Raw genomic sequence first — 26929 nt, forward strand, 5'->3', positions numbered from 1 at the left:
GGACCTGAGCTTGCGTTCTGTTTCTCATGGCGTTCGCAAAGGAGATTCCTGCCTTTAAAACTGCTGTGTCTGCGACTGAAAGTGGCGTGTGGCGCAGCTTCTAAAGTCTTGTTGACGCTCCTCGATGTTGCTTTCTCTCTGCCTAAGGAAGTTCGATTGTCGCGTCGGAACGGGGAGACCTAATCCTTCCAGCTTTAAGCCACCCTTCAGTCTTCTGAAGGGTGTCCGAGTGCTAGCATGTCATTTGGCTTTTTTTCTGGGGAAACGGAGAGCGACATTGAAAAAGGTTACCGCCGCCGCCTCGCCCTCCGTGTTAAATGATCGCAAGCCGGCGGCGGCGGCGCTCCCTGTAGTCGTGGCCGAGCGGTTAAGGCGATGGGCTAGAAAGCCATTGGGGTCTCCCCGCGTCGGCTCGAATCCTGCCGACTACGGCGCCCTTCTCCTGTCGCTTCGGCCTGCCCAGAAAAAGGCGGAGTGCCGTTTCTCTCTTCCTGCTTCTTGTACAAACGCTAAATCGCTTGGACCTGCTGCCTTGGAAGTAATGTCTTCAACATCCACCAGTGACATTTCACAGCTGGAAGCACACAGCCACGCTTTTGGCATTGGCATGTCTTGCGCCCTACTTCCAGCCTTTGAAGACCTAATTATTCAAACTGAAAGAACCGGCTGAATGAGTGTTTGCAGTGCACCAGGAGGAGCAGGGACCATAGCATTGGAGGGGTGAGGATGGCGCAGATGGAAACGTTTTCATGCGCTCCTCTGGGAGGAATGAAAAGAAAAGACGAAACCGGAAACAGTAGTAGCCGCAAGAGGAAGTGTCTTCAAGCGCCAAGCAAGCGCTCCTCGTTAGTATAGTGGTGCGTATCCCCGCCTGTCACGTGGGAGACCAGGGATGGATTGCTTGACGGCGAGCCAGGTTGCTTTTCTCCCATCAGATTCCAACCGCTAATGCTAACGCAGTGTGTGGGAGCTTACATGCTTTTCCTTTCCCGTCTTTTTCGGACGACTATTCCAAAGGGGTAACCTGAAGGAATAGGGGCCTGAAGACACGAGGCATTCTTAAACCAGCACTGGGCTGCACGGCCTTCTGTTGTGATCAGGTTATATTCGAGTCAAAAAGCCAGAGCATCCGCTTCCATCCTATGGAGCACGAGCTAAATCGGAAGAGGCAGGGGATACACCTACGCCTATCGGCGCACGTTCCCTGCGTCAGGCTGCTTCACCCATTTGCACCCGACTGGAGACGGCACTGAGCAAGCTTTTTGTCAGGAGTGGGATTCGAACCCACGCCTCCAGGGGAGACTGCGACCTGAACGCAGCGCCTTAGACCGCTCGGCCATCCTGACGCGGGCCCCCTGTCCCGGGGCGGTCTGATGAGCCACCGCGATCCCACTACGCTCCTCGAGTATCGCACTGTTATTAATACTACAGTGTGACTCCAGCATTAAAATGTTTGGAAAATGTGTCGGCTTTTATAATCCAGTGTAGAGCAGCATGTGATGATTTGTGCTACAACACCAAGCGCTCAAAGTGACGTCTGCGTTTGTCGTTGAAACTTTCAACTCTTTCATCACTTATGTAGGAAATAAAAAGAGCAGTTGTGCGCCACACGCAGAGAGGCCGTCAGCAGAGTGGCGCAGCGGAAGCGTGCTGGGCCCATAACCCAGAGGTCGATGGATCGAAACCATCCTCTGCTACATGTGTCCTATGCACGATTCCTAAGCATGCCATTGGGTTAGCAAAGTGCCTTCAAATAGTCTGCGTCTCCCTTTCTTTAAATTCTGTCCTGAGTTTCTCTCTCGTGTGTGTTTGTGCAAGCTTGACACTTGCGGGACTCTTTAATCTTCACCAATACGGAGATGACCAAATGTGTCTTCGGTTGTTCTGAGGTCTTTGATAGTTTCTTTGAAAGCTTCAACTGAACCTCGAAATCGAAGCAGTTATGTTTATATTGATTTCTCGCGTTAATCATTACGAACCAGGAACAGCCAGCACACTCGGTCGCATTAGTAATTATGTCACGTCTCTACTTAGCAGAGCATTCAAAGGCCCACTGGAAGTAGTAAAGCACTAAAACACTGCAAAACTGAACTCGGGAAAATCATACTGGGAGCTCTGAGTGATGTCTGCATCCAAGCCATCCAATACGGACTCTGAAACCTTGGAATATCAACACTATGATGCGCTACCTTTTACCTGGAGCAAAACGATGGAATTAGAAGAATGCTTACCGCAGGATACAACTGTGCCGCTGTTATTTGGAGCACGGTTTTCACTTGCATGAAAACTACAGCAGAACGTAGAAGGATGATCACTGAGGAGTCCACGCGGGCATGCTGAGGAGATTGTAGGTCGTACATTTCAATGATTACTGACATTTGCGCTGCTGGAGGTACAGTAATCAACAAAGAACAGGGTGTGCTACTCTCGAATCCGGTCAGCACATGATGAAAAGCCAGGAAGTATACCTTGTCAAATTGCCGTCAACAGGGACAAGTTAACCACCAGCTCCACCGGCGCCCGGCTAGCTCAGTCGGTAGAGCATGAGACTCTTAATCTCAGGGTCGTGGGTTCGAGCCCCACGTTGGGCGGTGCCCGTCTCCTTATTAACAAAGTTTCCCGCTCATCCTTGAACCTCTTACACCTCGATGGTACCGAGCACTGCGTTTTAATGCACAGGTGTGATCAAACCGAGATGAAAAGGGCGTATCTAGCTCCTTGCCCGAGAGATAAATCAAAGGTTCCGCAGATAATCCCTTGGCTCCGGTCACCCGGACGCAGATAGGAGCTGCAGCCATCATAACTTGTATGAAAACTAAGAAGAGCTCCTGTCTATTTACAGTTTCATTTACTCTAGCGTTTCCTTAAACATTGCGTGTACGAAGGCTAAGAAATTGGAGAGCTATTCTAATACAATAACTATTAGGAATCTTTTCGCCATAACAGTTTCACTGTGATTTTGCAGGTAACACGTACGTTGGGAAAACATTTTGAACGCGATCAATAACCGCACTGGAAAAATGTGGGAAAGAAAGGGCGAAAAGCGACTCTTCAACATGTGGAAATATCTTCCTGAGCGGAGCCCTCTTCTCGAAGCTCAACACTCTGCAAGAGTCACTTCTCCCAACTTGCGCCCGCAGGTTTCCGTAGTGTGCCTGCAAAGAGCCATCCGCTTGAGACAGGTGCACCTCCCGATTTCATTGAACTAAGCTAGATGCACAATTTCTAATGCAGCCTTCATCACAATAGACAGTTCATTTCTCGAAAGCTTGTCGTAAAAAAAGGAAACAAAGAACGAAAACGTATAGCTGACAATCTTCTGAAGATGCAGATTCAGCTTTGGGGAAATGGACATTTTATGTATGCAGATGCTTTTCAAGCGCTGGTTTTAGAACGTCGCTGTGCTTCCAGCATCCTTTTCAGCCTTCTAAACTGGCTACCGAGGTGCCGATCACATTGTAAAGCGGTTGAGAGGCCGGGGCTGCTCAAACCGCTCTTGCCGTTTCCCATCAATCAAAAGCACTATGTTGTTTCTTTGTATGGAAAGCTTTTCAAGTCTGGCATCGACACGCACCTTTCCTGAAACGTCCAAAAGGTGAATGCTTCGCAAAGAAATCCAGTCTACCTTCAGGGGGCATGATGTTGAAATCGGAATGAGCCCTGGGTGGGCTTGAAGCAGCAGCTGTTCAGTTAACAGCTGCACAGAAACGCACCCCGCTTGCTTTGTATCATTCGCAAGTTTCTGGTTAAAGAGTAAAAAAGGCTGGAATTCTTCTGCCAGCCGGCAGGATTTCTTCTGCACTCACCCAGAAAAGCCAAGAATTGTATTTCATCTTTCGCAAGCTGTATTTTCCAGGAGGAGAATGAATACTTGCATTAAACTGAATCAAGCCGACAGAGACGCACAGCCGTTGTTTTTCTCCATGGGAAGTTTTTCGTTAAGGAAAAACACCGTTGTCATTTTCTTGCCAGCCGGCGGTATTTCTTGTGCAGCGATGAGCCAGATTTGTATTTCGTATTTCGCAAGTTGTGTGAATTTCTTGAAGTTGAAAGTGAATTCGCTCCAGAAAAGAAATGTCCAGTCGCATGAAAGCCGTGGCTGTTTGTTAAACCGCAGGACCTGAGCTTGCGTTCTGTTTCTCATGGCGTTCGCAAAGGCGATTCCTGCCTTTAAAACTGCTGTGTCTGCGACTGAAAGTGGCGTGTGGCGCAGCTTCTAAAGTCTTGTTGACGCTCCTCGATGTTGCTTTCTCTCTGCCTAAGGAAGTTCGATTGTCGCGTCGGAACGGGGAGACCTAATCCTTCCAGCTTTAAGCCACCCTTCAGTCTTCTGAAGGGTGTCCGAGTGCTAGCATGTCATTTGGCTTTTTTTCTGGGGAAACGGAGAGCGACATTGAAAAAGGTTACCGCCGCCGCCTCGCCCTCCGTGTTAAATGATCGCAAGCCGGCGGCGGCGGCGCTCCCTGTAGTCGTGGCCGAGCGGTTAAGGCGATGGGCTAGAAAGCCATTGGGGTCTCCCCGCGTCGGCTCGAATCCTGCCCACTACGGCGCCCTTCTCCTGTCGCTTCGGCCTGCCCAGAAAAAGGCGGAGTGCCGTTTCTCTCTTCCTGCTTCTTGTACAAACGCTAAATCGCTTGGACCTGCTGCCTTGGAAGTAATGTCTTCAACATCCACCAGTGACATTTCACAGCTGGAAGCACACAGCCACGCTTTTGGCATTGGCATGTCTTGCGCCCTACTTCCAGCCTTTGAAGACCTAATTATTCAAACTGAAAGAACCGGCTGAATGAGTGTTTGCAGTGCACCAGGAGGAGCAGGGACCATAGCATTGGAGGGGTGAGGATGGCGCAGATGGAAACGTTTTCATGCGCTCCTCTGGGAGGAATGAAAAGAAAAGACGAAACCGGAAACAGTAGTAGCCGCAAGAGGAAGTGTCTTCAAGCGCCAAGCAAGCGCTCCTCGTTAGTATAGTGGTGCGTATCCCCGCCTGTCACGTGGGAGACCAGGGATGGATTGCTTGACGGCGAGCCAGGTTGCTTTTCTCCCATCAGATTCCAACCGCTAATGCTAACGCAGTGTGTGGGAGCTTACATGCTTTTCCTTTCCCGTCTTTTTCGGACGACTATTCCAAAGGGGTAACCTGAAGGAATAGGGGCCTGAAGACACGAGGCATTCTTAAACCAGCACTGGGCTGCACGGCCTTCTGTTGTGATCAGGTTATATTCGAGTCAAAAAGCCAGAGCATCCGCTTCCATCCTATGGAGCACGAGCTAAATCGGAAGAGGCAGGGGATACACCTACGCCTATCGGCGCACGTTCCCTGCGTCAGGCTGCTTCACCCATTTGCACCCGACTGGAGACGGCACTGAGCAAGCTTTTTGTCAGGAGGGGGATTCGAACCCACGCCTCCAGGGGAGACTGCGACCTGAACGCAGCGCCTTAGACCGCTCGGCCATCCTGACGCGGGCCCCCTGTCCCGGGGCGGTCTGATGAGCCACCGCGATCCCACTACGCTCCTCGAGTATCGCACTGTTATTAATACTACAGTGTGACTCCAGCATTAAAATGTTTGGAAAATGTGTCGGCTTTTATAATCCAGTGTAGAGCAGCATGTGATGATTTGTGCTACAACACCAAGCGCTCAAAGTGACGTCTGCGTTTGTCGTTGAAACTTTCAACTCTTTCATCACTTATGTAGGAAATAAAAAGAGCAGTTGTGCGCCACACGCAGAGAGGCCGTCAGCAGAGTGGCGCAGCGGAAGCGTGCTGGGCCCATAACCCAGAGGTCGATGGATCGAAACCATCCTCTGCTACATGTGTCCTATGCACGATTCCTAAGCATGCCATTGGGTTAGCAAAGTGCCTTCAAATAGTCTGCGTCTCCCTTTCTTTAAATTCTGTCCTGAGTTTCTCTCTCGTGTGTGTTTGTGCAAGCTTGACACTTGCGGGACTCTTTAATCTTCACCAATACGGAGATGACCAAATGTGTCTTCGGTTGTTCTGAGGTCTTTGATAGTTTCTTTGAAAGCTTCAACTGAACCTCGAAATCGAAGCAGTTATGTTTATATTGATTTCTCGCGTTAATCATTACGAACCAGGAACAGCCAGCACACTCGGTCGCATTAGTAATTATGTCACGTCTCTACTTAGCAGAGCATTCAAAGGCCCACTGGAAGTAGTAAAGCACTAAAACACTGCAAAACTGAACTCGGGAAAATCATACTGGGAGCTCTGAGCGATGTCTGCATCCAAGCCATCCAATACGGACTCTGAAACCTTGGAATATCAACACTATGATGCGCTACCTTTTACCTGGAGCAAAACGATGGAATTAGAAGAATGCTTACCGCAGGATACAACTGTGCCGCTGTTATTTGGAGCACGGTTTTCACTTGCATGAAAACTACAGCAGAACGTAGAAGGATGATCACTGAGGAGTCCACGCGGGCATGCTGAGGAGATTGTAGGTCGTACATTTCAATGATTACTGACATTTGCGCTGCTGGAGGTACAGTAATCAACAAAGAACAGGGTGTGCTACTCTCGAATCCGATCAGCACATGATGAAAAGCCAGGAAGTATACCTTGTCAAATTGCCGTCAACAGGGACAAGTTAACCACCAGCTCCACCGGCGCCCGGCTAGCTCAGTCGGTAGAGCATGAGACTCTTAATCTCAGGGTCGTGGGTTCGAGCCCCACGTTGGGCGGTGCCCGTCTCCTTATTAACAAAGTTTCCCGCTCATCCTTGAACCTCTTACACCTCGATGGTACCGAGCACTGCGTTTTAATGCACAGGTGTGATCAAACCGAGATGAAAAGGGCGTATCTAGCTCCTTGCCCGAGAGATAAATCAAAGGTTCCGCAGATAATCCCTTGGCTCCGGTCACCCGGACGCAGATAGGAGCTGCAGCCATCATAACTTGTATGAAAACTAAGAGCTCCTGTCTATTTACAGTTTCATTTACTCTAGCGTTTCCTTAAACATTGCGTGTACGAAGGCTAAGAAATTGGAGAGCTATTCTAATACAATAACTATTAGGAATCTTTTCGCCATAACAGTTTCACTGTGATTTTGCAGGTAACACGTACGTTGGGAAAACATTTTGAACGCGATCAATAACCGCACTGGAAAAATGTGGGAAAGAAAGGGCGAAAAGCGACTCTTCAACATGTGGAAATATCTTCCTGAGCGGAGCCCTCTTCTCGAAGCTCAACACTCTGCAAGAGTCACTTCTCCCAACTTGCGCCCGCAGGTTTCCGTAGTGTGCCTGCAAAGAGCCATCCGCTTGAGACAGGTGCACCTCCCGATTTCATTGAACTAAGCTAGATGCACAATTTCTAATGCAGCCTTCATCACAATAGACAGTTCATTTCTCGAAAGCTTGTCGTAAAAAAAGGAAACAAAGAACGAAAACGTATAGCTGACAATCTTCTGAAGATGCAGATTCAGCTTTGGGGAAATGGACATTTTATGTATGCAGATGCTTTTCAAGCGCTGGTTTTAGAACGTCGCTGTGCTTCCAGCATCCTTTTCAGCCTTCTAAACTGGCTACCGAGGTGCCGATCACATTGTAAAGCGGTTGAGAGGCCGGAGCTGCTCAAACCGCTCTTGCCGTTTCCCATCAATCAAAAGCACTATGTTGTTTCTTTGTATGGAAAGCTTTTCAAGTCTGGCATCGACACGCACCTTTCCTGAAACGTCCAAAAGGTGAATGCTTCGCAAAGAAATCCAGTCTACCTTCAGGGGGCATGATGTTGAAATCGGAATGAGCCCTGGGTGGGCTTGAAGCAGCAGCTGTTCAGTTAACAGCTGCACAGAAACGCACCCCGCTTGCTTTGTATCATTCGCAAGTTTCTGGTTAAAGAGTAAAAAAGGCTGGAATTCTTCTGCCAGCCGGCAGGATTTCTTCTGCACTCACCCAGAAAAGCCAAGAATTGTATTTCATCTTTCGCAAGCTGTATTTTCCAGGAGGAGAATGAATACTTGCATTAAACTGAATCAAGCCGACAGAGACGCACAGCCGTTGTTTTTCTCCATGGGAAGTTTTTCGTTAAGGAAAAACACCGTTGTCATTTTCTTGCCAGCCGGCGGTATTTCTTGTGCAGCGATGAGCCAGATTTGTATTTCGTATTTCGCAAGTTGTGTGAATTTCTTGAAGTTGAAAGTGAATTCGCTCCAGAAAAGAAATGTCCAGTCGCATGAAAGCCGTGGCTGTTTGTTAAACCGCAGGACCTGAGCTTGCGTTCTGTTTCTCATGGCGTTCGCAAAGGCGATTCCTGCCTTTAAAACTGCTGTGTCTGCGACTGAAAGTGGCGTGTGGCGCAGCTTCTAAAGTCTTGTTGACGCTCCTCGATGTTGCTTTCTCTCTGCCTAAGGAAGTTCGATTGTCGCGTCGGAACGGGGAGACCTAATCCTTCCAGCTTTAAGCCACCCTTCAGTCTTCTGAAGGGTGTCCGAGTGCTAGCATGTCATTTGGCTTTTTTTCTGGGGAAACGGAGAGCGACATTGAAAAAGGTTACCGCCGCCGCCTCGCCCTCCGTGTTAAATGATCGCAAGCCGGCGGCGGCGGCGCTCCCTGTAGTCGTGGCCGAGCGGTTAAGGCGATGGGCTAGAAAGCCATTGGGGTCTCCCCGCGTCGGCTCGAATCCTGCCGACTACGGCGCCCTTCTCCTGTCGCTTCGGCCTGCCCAGAAAAAGGCGGAGTGCCGTTTCTCTCTTCCTGCTTCTTGTACAAACGCTAAATCGCTTGGACCTGCTGCCTTGGAAGTAATGTCTTCAACATCCACCAGTGACATTTCACAGCTGGAAGCACACAGCCACGCTTTTGGCATTGGCATGTCTTGCGCCCTACTTCCAGCCTTTGAAGACCTAATTATTCAAACTGAAAGAACCGGCTGAATGAGTGTTTGCAGTGCACCAGGAGGAGCAGGGACCATAGCATTGGAGGGGTGAGGATGGCGCAGATGGAAACGTTTTCATGCGCTCCTCTGGGAGGAATGAAAAGAAAAGACGAAACCGGAAACAGTAGTAGCCGCAAGAGGAAGTGTCTTCAAGCGCCAAGCAAGCGCTCCTCGTTAGTATAGTGGTGCGTATCCCCGCCTGTCACGTGGGAGACCAGGGATGGATTGCTTGACGGCGAGCCAGGTTGCTTTTCTCCCATCAGATTCCAACCGCTAATGCTAACGCAGTGTGTGGGAGCTTACATGCTTTTCCTTTCCCGTCTTTTTCGGACGACTATTCCAAAGGGGTAACCTGAAGGAATAGGGGCCTGAAGACACGAGGCATTCTTAAACCAGCACTGGGCTGCACGGCCTTCTGTTGTGATCAGGTTATATTCGAGTCAAAAAGCCAGAGCATCCGCTTCCATCCTATGGAGCACGAGCTAAATCGGAAGAGGCAGGGGATACACCTACGCCTATCGGCGCACGTTCCCTGCGTCAGGCTGCTTCACCCATTTGCACCCGACTGGAGACGGCACTGAGCAAGCTTTTTGTCAGGAGTGGGATTCGAACCCACGCCTCCAGGGGAGACTGCGACCTGAACGCAGCGCCTTAGACCACTCGGCCATCCTGACACGGGCCCCCTGTCCCGGGGCGGTCTGATGAGCCACCGCGATCCCACTACGCTCCTCGAGTATCGCACTGTTATTAATACTACAGTGTGACTCCAGCATTAAAATGTTTGGAAAATGTGTCGGCTTTTATAATCCAGTGTAGAGCAGCATGTGATGATTTGTGCTACAACACCAAGCGCTCAAAGTGACGTCTGCGTTTGTCGTTGAAACTTTCAACTCTTTCATCACTTATGTAGGAAATAAAAAGAGCAGTTGTGCGCCACACGCAGAGAGGCCGTCAGCAGAGTGGCGCAGCGGAAGCGTGCTGGGCCCATAACCCAGAGGTCGATGGATCAAAACCATCCTCTGCTACATGTGTCCTATGCACGATTCCTAAGCATGCCATTGGGTTAGCAAAGTGCCTTCAAATAGTCTGCGTCTCCCTTTCTTTAAATTCTGTCCTGAGTTTCTCTCTCGTGTGTGTTTGTGCAAGCTTGACACTTGCGGGACTCTTTAATCTTCACCAATACGGAGATGACCAAATGTGTCTTCGGTTGTTCTGAGGTCTTTGATAGTTTCTTTGAAAGCTTCAACTGAACCTCGAAATCGAAGCAGTTATGTTTATATTGATTTCTCGCGTTAATCATTACGAACCAGGAACAGCCAGCACACTCGGTCGCATTAGTAATTATGTCACGTCTCTACTTAGCAGAGCATTCAAAGGCCCACTGGAAGTAGTAAAGCACTAAAACACTGCAAAACTGAACTCGGGAAAATCATACTGGGAGCTCTGAGCGATGTCTGCATCCAAGCCATCCAATACGGACTCTGAAACCTTGGAATATCAACACTATGATGCGCTACCTTTTACCTGGAGCAAAACGATGGAATTAGAAGAATGCTTACCGCAGGATACAACTGTGCCGCTGTTATTTGGAGCACGGTTTTCACTTGCATGAAAACTACAGCAGAACGTAGAAGGATGATCACTGAGGAGTCCACGCGGGCATGCTGAGGAGATTGTAGGTCGTACATTTCAATGATTACTGACATTTGCGCTGCTGGAGGTACAGTAATCAACAAAGAACAGGGTGTGCTACTCTCGAATCCGGTCAGCACATGATGAAAAGCCAGGAAGTATACCTTGTCAAATTGCCGTCAACAGGGACAAGTTAACCACCAGCTCCACCGGCGCCCGGCTAGCTCAGTCGGTAGAGCATGAGACTCTTAATCTCAGGGTCGTGGGTTCGAGCCCCACGTTGGGCGGTGCCCGTCTCCTTATTAACAAAGTTTCCCGCTCATCCTTGAACCTCTTACACCTCGATGGTACCGAGCACTGCGTTTTAATGCACAGGTGTGATCAAACCGAGATGAAAAGGGCGTATCTAGCTCCTTGCCCGAGAGATAAATCAAAGGTTCCGCAGATAATCCCTTGGCTCCGGTCACCCGGACGCAGATAGGAGCTGCAGCCATCATAACTTGTATGAAAACTAAGAAGAGCTCCTGTCTATTTACAGTTTCATTTACTCTAGCGTTTCCTTAAACATTGCGTGTACGAAGGCTAAGAAATTGGAGAGCTATTCTAATACAATAACTATTAGGAATCTTTTCGCCATAACAGTTTCACTGTGATTTTGCAGGTAACACGTACGTTGGGAAAACATTTTGAACGCGATCAATAACCGCACTGGAAAAATGTGGGAAAGAAAGGGCGAAAAGCGACTCTTCAACATGTGGAAATATCTTCCTGAGCGGAGCCCTCTTCTCGAAGCTCAACACTCTGCAAGAGTCACTTCTCCCAACTTGCGCCCGCAGGTTTCCGTAGTGTGCCTGCAAAGAGCCATCCGCTTGAGACAGGTGCACCTCCCGATTTCATTGAACTAAGCTAGATGCACAATTTCTAATGCAGCCTTCATCACAATAGACAGTTCATTTCTCGAAAGCTTGTCGTAAAAAAAGGAAACAAAGAACGAAAACGTATAGCTGACAATCTTCTGAAGATGCAGATTCAGCTTTGGGGAAATGGACATTTTATGTATGCAGATGCTTTTCAAGCGCTGGTTTTAGAACGTCGCTGTGCTTCCAGCATCCTTTTCAGCCTTCTAAACTGGCTACCGAGGTGCCGATCACATTGTAAAGCGGTTGAGAGGCCGGAGCTGCTCAAACCGCTCTTGCCGTTTCCCATCAATCAAAAGCACTATGTTGTTTCTTTGTATGGAAAGCTTTTCAAGTCTGGCATCGACACGCACCTTTCCTGAAACGTCCAAAAGGTGAATGCTTCGCAAAGAAATCCAGTCTACCTTCAGGGGGCATGATGTTGAAATCGGAATGAGCCCTGGGTGGGCTTGAAGCAGCAGCTGTTCAGTTAACAGCTGCACAGAAACGCACCCCGCTTGCTTTGTATCATTCGCAAGTTTCTGGTTAAAGAGTAAAAAAGGCTGGAATTCTTCTGCCAGCCGGCAGGATTTCTTCTGCACTCACCCAGAAAAGCCAAGAATTGTATTTCATCTTTCGCAAGCTGTATTTTCCAGGAGGAGAATGAATACTTGCATTAAACTGAATCAAGCCGACAGAGACGCACAGCCGTTGTTTTTCTCCATGGGAAGTTTTTCGTTAAGGAAAAACACCGTTGTCATTTTCTTGCCAGCCGGCGGTATTTCTTGTGCAGCGATGAGCCAGATTTGTATTTCGTATTTCGCAAGTTGTGTGAATTTCTTGAAGTTGAAAGTGAATTCGCTCCAGAAAAGAAATGTCCAGTCGCATGAAAGCCGTGGCTGTTTGTTAAACCGCAGGACCTGAGCTTGCGTTCTGTTTCTCATGGCGTTCGCAAAGGCGATTCCTGCCTTTAAAACTGCTGTGTCTGCGACTGAAAGTGGCGTGTGGCGCAGCTTCTAAAGTCTTGTTGACGCTCCTCGATGTTGCTTTCTCTCTGCCTAAGGAAGTTCGATTGTCGCGTCGGAACGGGGAGACCTAATCCTTCCAGCTTTAAGCCACCCTTCAGTCTTCTGAAGGGTGTCCGAGTGCTAGCATGTCATTTGGCTTTTTTTCTGGGGAAACGGAGAGCGACATTGAAAAAGGTTACCGCCGCCGCCTCGCCCTCCGTGTTAAATGATCGCAAGCCGGCGGCGGCGGCGCTCCCTGTAGTCGTGGCCGAGCGGTTAAGGCGATGGGCTAGAAAGCCATTGGGGTCTCCCCGCGTCGGCTCGAATCCTGCCGACTACGGCGCCCTTCTCCTGTCGCTTCGGCCTGCCCAGAAAAAGGCGGAGTGCCGTTTCTCTCTTCCTGCTTCTTGTACAAACGCTAAATCGCTTGGACCTGCTGCCTTGGAAGTAATGTCTTCAACATCCACCAGTGACATTTCACAGCTGGAAGCACACAGCCACGCTTTTGGCATTGGCATGTCTTGCGCCCTACTTCCAGCCTTTGAAGACCTAATTATTCAAACTGAAAGAACCGGCTGAATGAGTGTTTGCAGTGCACCAGGAGGAGCAGGGACCATAGCATTGGAGGGGTGAGGATGGCGCAGATGGAAACGTTTTCATGCGCTCCTCTGGGAGGAATGAAAAGAAAAGACGAAACCGGAAACAGTAGTAGCCGCAAGAGGAAGTGTCTTCAAGCGCCAAGCAAGCGCTCCTCGTTAGTATAGTGGTGCGTATCCCCGCCTGTCACGTGGGAGACCAGGGATGGATTGCTTGACGGCGAGCCAGGTTGCTTTTCTCCCATCAGATTCCAACCGCTAATGCTAACGCAGTGTGTGGGAGCTTACATGCTTTTCCTTTCCCGTCTTTTTCGGACGACTATTCCAAAGGGGTAACCTGAAGGAATAGGGGCCTGAAGACACGAGGCATTCTTAAACCAGCACTGGGCTGCACGGCCTTCTGTTGTGATCAGGTTATATTCGAGTCAAAAAGCCAGAGCATCCGCTTCCATCCTATGGAGCACGAGCTAAATCGGAAGAGGCAGGGGATACACCTACGCCTATCGGCGCACGTTCCCTGCGTCAGGCTGCTTCACCCATTTGCACCCGACTGGAGACGGCACTGAGCAAGCTTTTTGTCAGGAGTGGGATTCGAACCCACGCCTCCAGGGGAGACTGCGACCTGAACGCAGCGCCTTAGACCGCTCGGCCATCCTGACGCGGGCCCCCTGTCCCGGGGCGGTCTGATGAGCCACCGCGATCCCACTACGCTCCTCGAGTATCGCACTGTTATTAATACTACAGTGTGACTCCAGCATTAAAATGTTTGGAAAATGTGTCGGCTTTTATAATCCAGTGTAGAGCAGCATGTGATGATTTGTGCTACAACACCAAGCGCTCAAAGTGACGTCTGCGTTTGTCGTTGAAACTTTCAACTCTTTCATCACTTATGTAGGAAATAAAAAGAGCAGTTGTGCGCCACACGCAGAGAGGCCGTCAGCAGAGTGGCGCAGCGGAAGCGTGCTGGGCCCATAACCCAGAGGTCGATGGATCGAAACCATCCTCTGCTACATGTGTCCTATGCACGATTCCTAAGCATGCCATTGGGTTAGCAAAGTGCCTTCAAATAGTCTGCGTCTCCCTTTCTTTAAATTCTGTCCTGAGTTTCTCTCTCGTGTGTGTTTGTGCAAGCTTGACACTTGCGGGACTCTTTAATCTTCACCAATACGGAGATGACCAAATGTGTCTTCGGTTGTTCTGAGGTCTTTGATAGTTTCTTTGAAAGCTTCAACTGAACCTCGAAATCGAAGCAGTTATGTTTATATTGATTTCTCGCGTTAATCATTACGAACCAGGAACAGCCAGCACACTCGGTCGCATTAGTAATTATGTCACGTCTCTACTTAGCAGAGCATTCAAAGGCCCACTGGAAGTAGTAAAGCACTAAAACACTGCAAAACTGAACTCGGGAAAATCATACTGGGAGCTCTGAGCGATGTCTGCATCCAAGCCATCCAATACGGACTCTGAAACCTTGGAATATCAACACTATGATGCGCTACCTTTTACCTGGAGCAAAACGATGGAATTAGAAGAATGCTTACCGCAGGATACAACTGTGCCGCTGTTATTTGGAGCACGGTTTTCACTTGCATGAAAACTACAGCAGAACGTAGAAGGATGATCACTGAGGAGTCCACGCGGGCATGCTGAGGAGATTGTAGGTCGTACATTTCAATGATTACTGACATTTGCGCTGCTGGAGGTACAGTAATCAACAAAGAACAGGGTGTGCTACTCTCGAATCCGGTCAGCACATGATGAAAAGCCAGGAAGTATACCTTGTCAAATTGCCGTCAACAGGGACAAGTTAACCACCAGCTCCACCGGCGCCCGGCTAGCTCAGTCGGTAGAGCATGAGACTCTTAATCTCAGGGTCGTGGGTTCGAGCCCCACGTTGGGCGGTGCCCGTCTCCTTATTAACAAAGTTTCCCGCTCATCCTTGAACCTCTTACACCTCGATGGTACCGAGCACTGCGTTTTAATGCACAGGTGTGATCAAACCGAGATGAAAAGGGCGTATCTAGCTCCTTGCCCGAGAGATAAATCAAAGGTTCCGCAGATAATCCCTTGGCTCCGGTACCCGGACGCAGATAGGAGCTGCAGCCATCATAACTTGTATGAAAACTAAGAAGAGCTCCTGTCTATTTACAGTTTCATTTACTCTAGCGTTTCCTTAAACATTGCGTGTACGAAGGCTAAGAAATTGGAGAGCTATTCTAATACAATAACTATTAGGAATCTTTTCGCCATAACAGTTTCACTGTGATTTTGCAGGTAACACGTACGTTGGGAAAACATTTTGAACGCGATCAATAACCGCACTGGAAAAATGTGGGAAAGAAAGGGCGAAAAGCGACTCTTCAACATGTGGAAATATCTTCCTGAGCGGAGCCCTCTTCTCGAAGCTCAACACTCTGCAAGAGTCACTTCTCCCAACTTGCGCCCGCAGGTTTCCGTAGTGTGCCTGCAAAGAGCCATCCGCTTGAGACAGGTGCACCTCCCGATTTCATTGAACTAAGCTAGATGCACAATTTCTAATGCAGCCTTCATCACAATAGACAGTTCATTTCTCGAAAGCTTGTCGTAAAAAAAGGAAACAAAGAACGAAAACGTATAGCTGACAATCTTCTGAAGATGCAGATTCAGCTTTGGGGAAATGGACATTTTATGTATGCAGATGCTTTTCAAGCGCTGGTTTTAGAACGTCGCTGTGCTTCCAGCATCCTTTTCAGCCTTCTAAACTGGCTACCGAGGTGCCGATCACATTGTAAAGCGGTTGAGAGGCCGGAGCTGCTCAAACCGCTCTTGCCGTTTCCCATCAATCAAAAGCACTATGTTGTTTCTTTGTATGGAAAGCTTTTCAAGTCTGGCATCGACACGCACCTTTCCTGAAACGTCCAAAAGGTGAATGCTTCGCAAAGAAATCCAGTCTACCTTCAGGGGGCATGATGTTGAAATCGGAATGAGCCCTGGGTGGGCTTGAAGCAGCAGCTGTTCAGTTAACAGCTGCACAGAAACGCACCCCGCTTGCTTTGTATCATTCGCAAGTTTCTGGTTAAAGAGTAAAAAAGGCTGGAATTCTTCTGCCAGCCGGCAGGATTTCTTCTGCACTCACCCAGAAAAGCCAAGAATTGTATTTCATCTTTCGCAAGCTGTATTTTCCAGGAGGAGAATGAATACTTGCATTAAACTGAATCAAGCCGACAGAGACGCACAGCCGTTGTTTTTCTCCATGGGAAGTTTTTCGTTAAGGAAAAACACCGTTGTCATTTTCTTGCCAGCCGGCGGTATTTCTTGTGCAGCGATGAGCCAGATTTGTATTTCGTATTTCGCAAGTTGTGTGAATTTCTTGAAGTTGAAAGTGAATTCGCTCCAGAAAAGAAATGTCCAGTCGCATGAAAGCCGTGGCTGTTTGTTAAACCGCAGGACCTGAGCTTGCGTTCTGTTTCTCATGGCGTTCGCAAAGGCGATTCCTGCCTTTAAAACTGCTGTGTCTGCGACTGAAAGTGGCGTGTGGCGCAGCTTCTAAAGTCTTGTTGACGCTCCTCGATGTTGCTTTCTCTCTGCCTAAGGAAGTTCGATTGTCGCGTCGGAACGGGGAGACCTAATCCTTCCAGCTTTAAGCCACCCTTCAGTCTTCTGAAGGGTGTCCGAGTGCTAGCATGTCATTTGGCTTTTTTTCTGGGGAAACGGAGAGCGACATTGAAAAAGGTTACCTCCGCCGCCTCGCCCTCCGTGTTAAATGATCGCAAGCCGGCGGCGGCGGCGCTCCCTGTAGTCGTGGCCGAGCGGTTAAGGCGATGGGCTAGAAAGCCATTGGGGTCTCCCCGCGTCGGCTCGAATCCTGCCGACTACGGCGCCCTTCTCCTGTCGCTTCGGCCTGCCCAGAAAAAGGCGGAGTGCTGTTTCTCTCTTCCTGCTTCTTGTACAAACGCTAAATCGCTTGGACCTGCTGCCTTGGAAGTAATGTCTTCAACATCCACCAGTGACATTTCACAGCTGGAAGCACACAGCCACGCTTTTGGCATTGGCATGTCTTGCGCCCTACTTCCAGCCTTTGAAGACCTAATTATTCAAACTGAAAGAACCGGCTGAATGAGTGTTTGCAGTGCACCAGGAGGAGCAGGGACCATAGCATTGGAGGGGTGAGGATGGCGCAGATGGAAACGTTTTCATGCGCTCCTCTGGGAGGAATGAAAAGAAAAGACGAAACCGGAAACAGTAGTAGCCGCAAGAGGAAGTGTCTTCAAGCGCCAAGCAAGCGCTCCTCGTTAGTATAGTGGTGCGTATCCCCGCCTGTCACGTGGGAGACCAGGGATGGATTGCTTGACGGCGAGCCAGGTTGCTTTTCTCCCATCAGATTCCAACCGCTAATGCTAACGCAGTGTGTGGGAGCTTACATGCTTTTCCTTTCCCGTCTTTTTCGGACGACTGTTCCAAAGGGGTAACCTGAAGGAATAGGGGCCTGAAGACACGAGGCATTCTTAAACCAGCACTGGGCTGCACGGCCTTCTGTTGTGATCAGGTTATATTCGAGTCAAAAAGCCAGAGCATCCGCTTCCATCCTATGGAGCACGAGCTAAATCGGAGGAGGCAGGGGATACACCTACGCCTATCGGCGCACGTTCCCTGCGTCAGGCTGCTTCACCCATTTGCACCCGACTGGAGACGGCACTGAGCAAGCTTTTTGTCAGGAGTGGGATTCGAACCCACGCCTCCAGGGGAGACTGCGACCTGAACGCAGCGCCTTAGACCGCTCGGCCATCCTGACGCGGGCCCCCTGTCCCGGGGCGGTCTGATGAGCCACCGCGATCCCACTACGCTCCTCGAGTATCGCACTGTTATTAATACTACAGTGTGACTCCAGCATTAAAATGTTTGGAAAATGTGTCGGCTTTTATAATCCAGTGTAGAGCAGCATGTGATGATTTGTGCTACAACACCAAGCGCTCAAAGTGACGTCTGCGTTTGTCGTTGAAACTTTCAACTCTTTCATCACTTATGTAGGAAATAAAAAGAGCAGTTGTGCGCCACACGCAGAGAGGCCGTCAGCAGAGTGGCGCAGCGGAAGGGTGCTGGGCCCATAACCCAGAGGTCGATGGATCGAAACCATCCTCTGCTACATGTGTCCTATGCACGATTCCTAAGCATGCCATTGGGTTAGCAAAGTGCCTTCAAATAGTCTGCGTCTCCCTTTCTTTAAATTCTGTCCTGAGTTTCTCTCTCGTGTGTGTTTGTGCAAGCTTGACACTTGCGGGACTCTTTAATCTTCACCAATACGGAGATGACCAAATGTGTCTTCGGTTGTTCTGAGGTCTTTGATAGTTTCTTTGAAAGCTTCAACTGAACCTCGAAATCGAAGCAGTTATGTTTATATTGATTTCTCGCGTTAATCATTACGAACCAGGAACAGCCAGCACACTCGGTCGCATTAGTAATTATGTCACGTCTCTACTTAGCAGAGCATTCAAAGGCCCACTGGAAGTAGTAAAGCACTAAAACACTGCAAAACTGAACTCGGGAAAATCATACTGGGAGCTCTGAGCGATGTCTGCATCCAAGCCATCCAATACGGACTCTGAAACCTTGGAATATCAACACTATGATGCGCTACCTTTTACCTGGAGCAAAACGATGGAATTAGAAGAATGCTTACCGCAGGATACAACTGTGCCGCTGTTATTTGGAGCACGGTTTTCACTTGCATGAAAACTACAGCAGAACGTAGAAGGATGATCACTGAGGAGTCCACGCGGGCATGCTGAGGAGATTGTAGGTCGTACATTTCAATGATTACTGACATTTGCGCTGCTGGAGGTACAGTAATCAACAAAGAACAGGGTGTGCTACTCTCGAATCCGGTCAGCACATGATGAAAAGCCAGGAAGTATACCTTGTCAAATTGCCGTCAACAGGGACAAGTTAACCACCAGCTCCACCGGCGCCCGGCTAGCTCAGTCGGTAGAGCATGAGACTCTTAATCTCAGGGTCGTGGGTTCGAGCCCCACGTTGGGCGGTGCCCGTCTCCTTATTAACAAAGTTTCCCGCTCATCCTTGAACCTCTTACACCTCGATGGTACCGAGCACTGCGTTTTAATGCACAGGTGTGATCAAACCGAGATGAAAAGGGCGTATCTAGCTCCTTGCCCGAGAGATAAATCAAAGGTTCCGCAGATAATCCCTTGGCTCCGGTACCCGGACGCAGATAGGAGCTGCAGCCATCATAACTTGTATGAAAACTAAGAAGAGCTCCTGTCTATTTACAGTTTCATTTACTCTAGCGTTTCCTTAAACATTGCGTGTACGAAGGCTAAGAAATTGGAGAGCTATTCTAATACAATAACTATTAGGAATCTTTTCGCCATAACAGTTTCACTGTGATTTTGCAGGTAACACGTACGTTGGGAAAACATTTTGAACGCGATCAATAACCGCACTGGAAAAATGTGGGAAAGAAAGGGCGAAAAGCGACTCTTCAACATGTGGAAATATCTTCCTGAGCAGAGCCCTCTTCTCGAAGCTCAACACTCTGCAAGAGTCACTTCTCCCAACTTGCGCCCGCAGGTTTCCGTAGTGTGCCTGCAAAGAGCCATCCGCTTGAGACAGGTGCACCTCCCGATTTCATTGAACTAAGCTAGATGCACAATTTCTAATGCAGCCTTCATCACAATAGACAGTTCATTTCTCGAAAGCTTGTCGTAAAAAAAGGAAACAAAGAACGAAAACGTATAGCTGACAATCTTCTGAAGATGCAGATTCAGCTTTGGGGAAATGGACATTTTATGTATGCAGATGCTTTTCAAGCGCTGGTTTTAGAACGTCGCTGTGCTTCCAGCATCCTTTTCAGCCTTCTAAACTGGCTACCGAGGTGCCGATCACATTGTAAAGCGGTTGAGAGGCCGGAGCTGCTCAAACCGCTCTTGCCGTTTCCCATCAATCAAAAGCACTATGTTGTTTCTTTGTATGGAAAGCTTTTCAAGTCTGGCATCGACACGCACCTTTCCTGAAACGTCCAAAAGGTGAATGCTTCGCAAAGAAATCCAGTCTACCTTCAGGGGGCATGATGTTGAAATCGGAATGAGCCCTGGGTGGGCTTGAAGCAGCAGCTGTTCAGTTAACAGCTGCACAGAAACGCACCCCGCTTGCTTTGTATCATTCGCAAGTTTCTGGTTAAAGAGTAAAAAAGGCTGGAATTCTTCTGCCAGCCGGCAGGATTTCTTCTGCACTCACCCAGAAAAGCCAAGAATTGTATTTCATCTTTCGCAAGCTGTATTTTCCAGGAGGAGAATGAATACTTGCATTAAACTGAATCAAGCCGACAGAGACGCACAGCCGTTGTTTTTCTCCATGGGAAGTTTTTCGTTAAGGAAAAACACCGTTGTCATTTTCTTGCCAGCCGGCGGTATTTCTTGTGCAGCGATGAGCCAGATTTGTATTTCGTATTTCGCAAGTTGTGTGAATTTCTTGAAGTTGAAAGTGAATTCGCTCCAGAAAAGAAATGTCCAGTCGCATGAAAGCCGTGGCTGTTTGTTAAACCGCAGGACCTGAGCTTGCGTTCTGTTTCTCATGGCGTTCGCAAAGGCGATTCCTGCCTTTAAAACTGCTGTGTCTGCGACTGAAAGTGGCGTGTGGCGCAGCTTCTAAAGTCTTGTTGACGCTCCTCGATGTTGCTTTCTCTCTGCCTAAGGAAGTTCGATTGTCGCGTCGGAACGGGGAGACCTAATCCTTCCAGCTTTAAGCCACCCTTCAGTCTTCTGAAGGGTGTCCGAGTGCTAGCATGTCATTTGGCTTTTTTTCTGGGGAAACGGAGAGCGACATTGAAAAAGGTTACCTCCGCCGCCTCGCCCTCCGTGTTAAATGATCGCAAGCCGGCGGCGGCGGCGCTCCCTGTAGTCGTGGCCGAGCGGTTAAGGCGATGGGCTAGAAAGCCATTGGGGTCTCCCCGCGTCGGCTCGAATCCTGCCGACTACGGCGCCCTTCTCCTGTCGCTTCGGCCTGCCCAGAAAAAGGCGGAGTGCTGTTTCTCTGTTCCTGCTTCTTGTACAAACGCTAAATCGCTTGGACCTGCTGCCTTGGAAGTAATGTCTTCAACATCCACCAGTGACATTTCACAGCTGGAAGCACACAGCCACGCTTTTGGCATTGGCATGTCTTGCGCCCTACTTCCAGCCTTTGAAGACCTAATTATTCAAACTGAAAGAACCGGCTGAATGAGTGTTTGCAGTGCACCAGGAGGAGCAGGGACCATAGCATTGGAGGGGTGAGGATGGCGCAGATGGAAACGTTTTCATGCGCTCCTCTGGGAGGAATGAAAAGAAAAGACGAAACCGGAAACAGTAGTAGCCGCAAGAGGAAGTGTCTTCAAGCGCCAAGCAAGCGCTCCTCGTTAGTATAGTGGTGCGTATCCCCGCCTGTCACGTGGGAGACCAGGGATGGATTGCTTGACGGCGAGCCAGGTTGCTTTTCTCCCATCAGATTCCAACCGCTAATGCTAACGCAGTGTGTGGGAGCTTACATGCTTTTCCTTTCCCGTCTTTTTCGGACGACTATTCCAAAGGGGTAACCTGAAGGAATAGGGGCCTGAAGACACGAGGCATTCTTAAACCAGCACTGGGCTGCACGGCCTTCTGTTGTGATCAGGTTATATTCGAGTCAAAAAGCCAGAGCATCCGCTTCCATCCTATGGAGCACGAGCTAAATCGGAGGAGGCAGGGGATACACCTACGCCTATCGGCGCACGTTCCCTGCGTCAGGCTGCTTCACCCATTTGCACCCGACTGGAGACGGCACTGAGCAAGCTTTTTGTCAGGAGTGGGATTCGAACCCACGCCTCCAGGGGAGACTGCGACCTGAACGCAGCGCCTTAGACCGCTCGGCCATCCTGACGCGGGCCCCCTGTCCCGGGGCGGTCTGATGAGCCACCGCGATCCCACTACGCTCCTCGAGTATCGCACTGTTATTAATACTACAGTGTGACTCCAGCATTAAAATGTTTGGAAAATGTGTCGGCTTTTATAATCCAGTGTAGAGCAGCATGTGATGATTTGTGCTACAACACCAAGCGCTCAAAGTGACGTCTGCGTTTGTCGTTGAAACTTTCAACTCTTTCATCACTTATGTAGGAAATAAAAAGAGCAGTTGTGCGCCACACGCAGAGAGGCCGTCAGCAGAGTGGCGCAGCGGAAGGGTGCTGGGCCCATAACCCAGAGGTCGATGGATCGAAACCATCCTCTGCTACATGTGTCCTATGCACGATTCCTAAGCATGCCATTGGGTTAGCAAAGTGCCTTCAAATAGTCTGTGTCTCCCTTTCTTTAAATTCTGTCCTGAGTTTCTCTCTCGTGTGTGTTTGTGCAAGCTTGACACTTGCGGGACTCTTTAATCTTCACCAATACGGAGATGACCAAATGTGTCTTCGGTTGTTCTGAGGTCTTTGATAGTTTCTTTGAAAGCTTCAACTGAACCTCGAAATCGAAGCAGTTATGTTTATATTGATTTCTCGCGTTAATCATTACGAACCAGGAACAGCCAGCACACTCGGTCGCATTAGTAATTATGTCACGTCTCTACTTAGCAGAGCATTCAAAGGCCCACTGGAAGTAGTAAAGCACTAAAACACTGCAAAACTGAACTCGGGAAAATCATACTGGGAGCTCTGAGCGATGTCTGCATCCAAGCCATCCAATACGGACTCTGAAACCTTGGAATATCAACACTATGATGCGCTACCTTTTACCTGGAGCAAAACGATGGAATTAGAAGAATGCTTACCGCAGGATACAACTGTGCCGCTGTTATTTGGAGCACGGTTTTCACTTGCATGAAAACTACAGCAGAACGTAGAAGGATGATCACTGAGGAGTCCACGCGGGCATGCTGAGGAGATTGTAGGTCGTACATTTCAATGATTACTGACATTTGCGCTGCTGGAGGTACAGTAATCAACAAAGAACAGGGTGTGCTACTCTCGAATCCGGTCAGCACATGATGAAAAGCCAGGAAGTATACCTTGTCAAATTGCCGTCAACAGGGACAAGTTAACCACCAGCTCCACCGGCGCCCGGCTAGCTCAGTCGGTAGAGCATGAGACTCTTAATCTCAGGGTCGTGGGTTCGAGCCCCACGTTGGGCGGTGCCCGTCTCCTTATTAACAAAGTTTCCCGCTCATCCTTGAACCTCTTACACCTCGATGGTACCGAGCACTGCGTTTTAATGCACAGGTGTGATCAAACCGAGATGAAAAGGGCGTATCTAGCTCCTTGCCCGAGAGATAAATCAAAGGTTCCGCAGATAATCCCTTGGCTCCGGTACCCGGACGCAGATAGGAGCTGCAGCCATCATAACTTGTATGAAAACTAAGAAGAGCTCCTGTCTATTTACAGTTTCATTTACTCTAGCGTTTCCTTAAACATTGCGTGTACGAAGGCTAAGAAATTGGAGAGCTATTCTAATACAATAACTATTAGGAATCTTTTCGCCATAACAGTTTCACTGTGATTTTGCAGGTAACACGTACGTTGGGAAAACATTTTGAACGCGATCAATAACCGCACTGGAAAAATGTGGGAAAGAAAGGGCGAAAAGCGACTCTTCAACATGTGGAAATATCTTCCTGAGCGGAGCCCTCTTCTCGAAGCTCAACACTCTGCAAGAGTCACTTCTCCCAACTTGCGCCCGCAGGTTTCCGTAGTGTGCCTGCAAAGAGCCATCCGCTTGAGACAGGTGCACCTCCCGATTTCATTGAACTAAGCTAGATGCACAATTTCTAATGCAGCCTTCATCACAATAGACAGTTCATTTCTCGAAAGCTTGTCGTAAAAAAAGGAAACAAAGAACGAAAACGTATAGCTGACAATCTTCTGAAGATGCAGATTCAGCTTTGGGGAAATGGACATTTTATGTATGCAGATGCTTTTCAAGCGCTGGTTTTAGAACGTCGCTGTGCTTCCAGCATCCTTTTCAGCCTTCTAAACTGGCTACCGAGGTGCCGATCACATTGTAAAGCGGTTGAGAGGCCGGAGCTGCTCAAACCGCTCTTGCCGTTTCCCATCAATCAAAAGCACTATGTTGTTTCTTTGTATGGAAAGCTTTTCAAGTCTGGCATCGACACGCACCTTTCCTGAAACGTCCAAAAGGTGAATGCTTCGCAAAGAAATCCAGTCTACCTTCAGGGGGCATGATGTTGAAATCGGAATGAGCCCTGGGTGGGCTTGAAGCAGCAGCTGTTCAGTTAACAGCTGCACAGAAACGCACCCCGCTTGCTTTGTATCATTCGCAAGTTTCTGGTTAAAGAGTAAAAAAGGCTGGAATTCTTCTGCCAGCCGGCAGGATTTCTTCTGCACTCACCCAGAAAAGCCAAGAATTGTATTTCATCTTTCGCAAGCTGTATTTTCCAGGAGGAGAATGAATACTTGCATTAAACTGAATCAAGCCGACAGAGACGCACAGCCGTTGTTTTTCTCCATGGGAAGTTTTTCGTTAAGGAAAAACACCGTTGTCATTTTCTTGCCAGCCGGCGGTATTTCTTGTGCAGCGATGAGCCAGATTTGTATTTCGTATTTCGCAAGTTGTGTGAATTTCTTGAAGTTGAAAGTGAATTCGCTCCAGAAAAGAAATGTCCAGTCGCATGAAAGCCGTGGCTGTTTGTTAAACCGCAGGACCTGAGCTTGCGTTCTGTTTCTCATGGCGTTCGCAAAGGCGATTCCTGCCTTTAAAACTGCTGTGTCTGCGACTGAAAGTGGCGTGTGGCGCAGCTTCTAAAGTCTTGTTGACGCTCCTCGATGTTGCTTTCTCTCTGCCTAAGGAAGTTCGATTGTCGCGTCGGAACGGGGAGACCTAATCCTTCCAGCTTTAAGCCACCCTTCAGTCTTCTGAAGGGTGTCCGAGTGCTAGCATGTCATTTGGCTTTTTTTCTGGGGAAACGGAGAGCGACATTGAAAAAGGTTACCTCCGCCGCCTCGCCCTCCGTGTTAAATGATCGCAAGCCGGCGGCGGCGGCGGCGCTCCCTGTAGTCGTGGCCGAGCGGTTAAGGCGATGGGCTAGAAAGCCATTGGGGTCTCCCCGCGTCGGCTCGAATCCTGCCGACTACGGCGCCCTTCTCCTGTCGCTTCGGCCTGCCCAGAAAAAGGCGGAGTGCTGTTTCTCTCTTCCTGCTTCTTGTACAAACGCTAAATCGCTTGGACCTGCTGCCTTGGAAGTAATGTCTTCAACATCCACCAGTGACATTTCACAGCTGGAAGCACGCAGCCACGCTTTTGGCATTGGCATGTCTTGCGCCCTACTTCCAGCCTTTGAAGACCTAATTATTCAAACTGAAAGAACCGGCTGAATGAGTGTTTGCAGTGCACCAGGAGGAGCAGGGACCATAGCATTGGAGGGGTGAGGATGGCGCAGATGGAAACGTTTTCATGCGCTCCTCTGGGAGGAATGAAAAGAAAAGACGAAACCGGAAACAGTAGTAGCCGCAAGAGGAAGTGTCTTCAAGCGCCAAGCAAGCGCTCCTCGTTAGTATAGTGGTGCGTATCCCCGCCTGTCACGTGGGAGACCAGGGATGGATTGCTTGACGGCGAGCCAGGTTGCTTTTCTCCCATCAGATTCCAACCGCTAATGCTAACGCAGTGTGTGGGAGCTTACATGCTTTTCCTTTCCCGTCTTTTTCGGACGACTATTCCAAAGGGGTAACCTGAAGGAATAGGGGCCTGAAGACACGAGGCATTCTTAAACCAGCACTGGGCTGCACGGCCTTCTGTTGTGATCAGGTTATATTCGAGTCAAAAAGCCAGAGCATCCGCTTCCATCCTATGGAGCACGAGCTAAATCGGAGGAGGCAGGGGATACACCTACGCCTATCGGCGCACGTTCCCTGCGTCAGGCTGCTTCACCCATTTGCACCCGACTGGAGACGGCACTGAGCAAGCTTTTTGTCAGGAGTGGGATTCGAACCCACGCCTCCAGGGGAGACTGCGACCTGAACGCAGCGCCTTAGACCGCTCGGCCATCCTGACGCGGGCCCCCTGTCCCGGGGCGGTCTGATGAGCCACCGCGATCCCACTACGCTCCTCGAGTATCGCACTGTTATTAATACTACAGTGTGACTCCAGCATTAAAATGTTTGGAAAATGTGTCGGCTTTTATAATCCAGTGTAGAGCAGCATGTGATGATTTGTGCTACAACACCAAGCGCTCAAAGTGACGTCTGCGTTTGTCGTTGAAACTTTCAACTCTTTCATCACTTATGTAGGAAATAAAAAGAGCAGTTGTGCGCCACACGCAGAGAGGCCGTCAGCAGAGTGGCGCAGCGGAAGGGTGCTGGGCCCATAACCCAGAGGTCGATGGATCGAAACCATCCTCTGCTACATGTGTCCTATGCACGATTCCTAAGCATGCCATTGGGTTAGCAAAGTGCCTTCAAATAGTCTGCATCTCCCTTTCTTTAAATTCTGTCCTGAGTTTCTCTCTCGTGTGTGTTTGTGCAAGCTTGACACTTGCGGGACTCTTTAATCTTCACCAATACGGAGATGACCAAATGTGTCTTCGGTTGTTCTGAGGTCTTTGATAGTTTCTTTGAAAGCTTCAACTGAACCTCGAAATCGAAGCAGTTATGTTTATATTGATTTCTCGCGTTAATCATTACGAACCAGGAACAGCCAGCAAACTCGGTCGCATTAGTAATTATGTCACGTCTCTACTTAGCAGAGCATTCAAAGGCCCACTGGAAGTAGTAAAGCACTAAAACACTGCAAAACTGATCTCGGGAAAATCATACTGGGAGCTCTGAGCGATGTCTGCATCCAAGCCATCCAATACGGACTCTGAATCCTTGGAATATCAACACTATGATGCGCTACCTTTTACCTGGAGCAAAACGATGGAATTAGAAGAATGCTTACCGCAG

The 26929-nt window shown here is 49.1% G+C and overlaps 13 non-coding genes across 13 annotated transcripts; 6 read left to right on the forward strand and 7 right to left on the reverse strand.

Annotated features, from left to right (window-relative positions):
* Positions 1-1263: 1263 nt before the first annotated feature.
* trnal-cag (transfer RNA leucine (anticodon CAG)) lies at positions 1264-1346 on the reverse strand. Its single transcript has one exon. It is a non-coding gene; the product is annotated as a tRNA-Leu (tRNA).
* A 1172-nt stretch (positions 1347-2518) lies between these two features.
* On the forward strand, positions 2519-2591 carry trnak-cuu (transfer RNA lysine (anticodon CUU)). The gene has a single exon. It is a non-coding gene; the product is annotated as a tRNA-Lys (tRNA).
* A 2788-nt stretch (positions 2592-5379) lies between these two features.
* trnal-cag (transfer RNA leucine (anticodon CAG)) lies at positions 5380-5462 on the reverse strand. Its single transcript has one exon. It is a non-coding gene; the product is annotated as a tRNA-Leu (tRNA).
* A 1172-nt stretch (positions 5463-6634) lies between these two features.
* On the forward strand, positions 6635-6707 carry trnak-cuu (transfer RNA lysine (anticodon CUU)). Its single transcript has one exon. It is a non-coding gene; the product is annotated as a tRNA-Lys (tRNA).
* A 2785-nt stretch (positions 6708-9492) lies between these two features.
* On the reverse strand, positions 9493-9575 carry trnal-cag (transfer RNA leucine (anticodon CAG)). The gene has a single exon. It is a non-coding gene; the product is annotated as a tRNA-Leu (tRNA).
* A 1172-nt stretch (positions 9576-10747) lies between these two features.
* trnak-cuu (transfer RNA lysine (anticodon CUU)) lies at positions 10748-10820 on the forward strand. The gene has a single exon. It is a non-coding gene; the product is annotated as a tRNA-Lys (tRNA).
* Positions 10821-13608: 2788 nt separating this feature from the next.
* On the reverse strand, positions 13609-13691 carry trnal-cag (transfer RNA leucine (anticodon CAG)). Its single transcript has one exon. It is a non-coding gene; the product is annotated as a tRNA-Leu (tRNA).
* A 1172-nt stretch (positions 13692-14863) lies between these two features.
* On the forward strand, positions 14864-14936 carry trnak-cuu (transfer RNA lysine (anticodon CUU)). The gene has a single exon. It is a non-coding gene; the product is annotated as a tRNA-Lys (tRNA).
* Positions 14937-17723: 2787 nt separating this feature from the next.
* On the reverse strand, positions 17724-17806 carry trnal-cag (transfer RNA leucine (anticodon CAG)). Its single transcript has one exon. It is a non-coding gene; the product is annotated as a tRNA-Leu (tRNA).
* Positions 17807-18978: 1172 nt separating this feature from the next.
* Positions 18979-19051, forward strand: trnak-cuu (transfer RNA lysine (anticodon CUU)). The gene has a single exon. It is a non-coding gene; the product is annotated as a tRNA-Lys (tRNA).
* A 2787-nt stretch (positions 19052-21838) lies between these two features.
* Positions 21839-21921, reverse strand: trnal-cag (transfer RNA leucine (anticodon CAG)). Its single transcript has one exon. It is a non-coding gene; the product is annotated as a tRNA-Leu (tRNA).
* A 1172-nt stretch (positions 21922-23093) lies between these two features.
* trnak-cuu (transfer RNA lysine (anticodon CUU)) lies at positions 23094-23166 on the forward strand. Its single transcript has one exon. It is a non-coding gene; the product is annotated as a tRNA-Lys (tRNA).
* Positions 23167-25956: 2790 nt separating this feature from the next.
* Positions 25957-26039, reverse strand: trnal-cag (transfer RNA leucine (anticodon CAG)). The gene has a single exon. It is a non-coding gene; the product is annotated as a tRNA-Leu (tRNA).
* Between the last annotated feature and the right edge of the window lie 890 nt (positions 26040-26929).

This window comes from Lepisosteus platostomus, chromosome 26 (assembly GCF_059453375.1).
Source record: "Lepisosteus platostomus isolate fLepPlt1 chromosome 26, fLepPlt1.hap1, whole genome shotgun sequence".
Classification (NCBI taxonomy): Eukaryota; Metazoa; Chordata; class Actinopteri; order Semionotiformes; family Lepisosteidae; genus Lepisosteus; species Lepisosteus platostomus.